This window comes from Bos grunniens, chromosome 9 (genome assembly GCF_055505025.1).
Source record: "Bos grunniens cultivar Pamir isolate PY7600 chromosome 9, Bosgru_T2T1.0, whole genome shotgun sequence".
In the NCBI taxonomy this organism is placed as follows: domain Eukaryota; kingdom Metazoa; phylum Chordata; class Mammalia; order Artiodactyla; family Bovidae; genus Bos; species Bos grunniens.
In genome coordinates, this window is record NC_141173.1 from 7,346,685 (window position 1) to 7,348,386 (window position 1,702).

Below are 1,702 nucleotides of genomic sequence, written 5' to 3' on the forward strand. Positions count from 1 at the left end.
GAGGAATGAATATAAGGCCCTTAGATTTCATGTATAGAAATCAGTACTGTCTCAAAGTTATTCCTCAGGACTTCATGCTCTGTGTTCTGAAATAGCTGTGTTTTTATGTCTTGCTTAGTTTACTAACTAACTAACTAACTATATATATATATATATATATATATATATATATATATATATATGAAAATTCAACCACGGTATATTCACAACTGCTTTCTTTTAGTCATGTTTTGTTCTAAATATTCAGGCAAAGATCACTGAATAAACGCTTATGATTTTAACTCCACTTAATCATCATACTATGCTATGCTAAGTCACTTCAGTCGTGTCTGACTCTGTGCGACCCCATAGACGGCAGCCCACCAGGCTCCCCCGTCCATGGGACTCTCCAGGCAAGAACACTGGAGTGGGTTGCCATTTCCTTCTCTAATGCCTGAAAGTGAAAAGTGAAAGTGAAGTCGCTCAGTCGTGTCTGACTCTTAGCGACCCCATGGATTGCAACCTAACAGGTTCCTCCGTCCATGGGATATTCCAAGCAAGAGTACTTGAGTGCGGTGCCATTGCCTTCTCCTACTCATCATACTAGCTGTGTCATTTCAATCTGATAAATGTTGATATCAACATAGCAGGCAATTGAACATTTTCTTTCTTTTTTTTTTTTTTAATTACACACTACAAAATACAATGCATGCCACACAATATGCTGCGTAATCTACTAGCAGGGATAGAAGAGCATGACTGAATTGTTCTTCATCAACCAGGAAAACGTTTCCTTAATCAATGTTCTCCAAACCCGTTGACACATAGAAACGGTTTACTCCAGAGACGCGCCTATCTCTTTCCATCAAATACCACTGATACGGATAATGGGCAACCCTTTTTTCCTTGCCGCCGTTACTGAACCTGTGGATGCGCGCGGTGGCCATTCCTGGGATGAACAAGCACACGCCCATAACGTTTTTATGCCAAGATCAATAGATTTTGCGTCTTGACCATAGCATATATACAAGGACCTCACATCTAAATACAGTTGTTTGAGAACCACTTACTATTTTAAATTCAAAAATTTACAACTTGTATTTCACCTGTATTTAGGAAAAATAGTTATTGGATGACAGTTTTATTTTACATGCATTTAAAAATATTTTAGTAGTTACTAAAATATTTTACATGGTATCTCATTTTGTACAAATTAATTTCATTTAGACTATGTTTTACATTATTTTCCTAGACTTTTAGTAGGTTTTTAGGGTTCTAAGATAGTTACAATAATGTGTCATTCTCAATAAACTGCTCTTAAAGCAGATGAGTTCTCTCTATTCTCTTGAGATACTCATAGCATAATGCAGAAGGTGTCAGGAATAATTAAAATAAATAACTTTCTATCCAATCAAATAAAATTTCTCATTTGGAATTTTGACATTTTTCCTATGCTGCTTATGATTCTAATAAGAGCAAATCAAGAGTGCATTTTCTCAACAGGAGTGAAAAGAATCTTAGATATGGCAGTTTAATAAGTTCACATAATAATGTAGGGGCTTCAAATCCTTAACATCCCCTGTATATCAGCTGTAAAATAAAGTTAAATCTTATCTTTAGATATTGACAATTGAATAATCTTACTAAATGGAAAAAAATTGTCACTTTTATGAGTACAACACTAAATCCCTCTGAAAAATAATGTTGAGAAGCAAAAAAAAAA

At 34.8% G+C, this 1,702-nt stretch overlaps 1 pseudogene across 1 annotated transcript; it reads right to left on the bottom strand.

The window, feature by feature from the left end:
- Positions 1 to 673: 673 nt before the first annotated feature.
- LOC147365547 (NADH dehydrogenase [ubiquinone] 1 alpha subcomplex subunit 1 pseudogene) lies at positions 674 to 953 on the bottom strand (annotated as a pseudogene). The gene has a single exon (XR_015132255.1). The product of XR_015132255.1 is annotated as an NADH dehydrogenase [ubiquinone] 1 alpha subcomplex subunit 1 pseudogene (transcript).
- Positions 954 to 1,702: the final 749 nt, after the last annotated feature.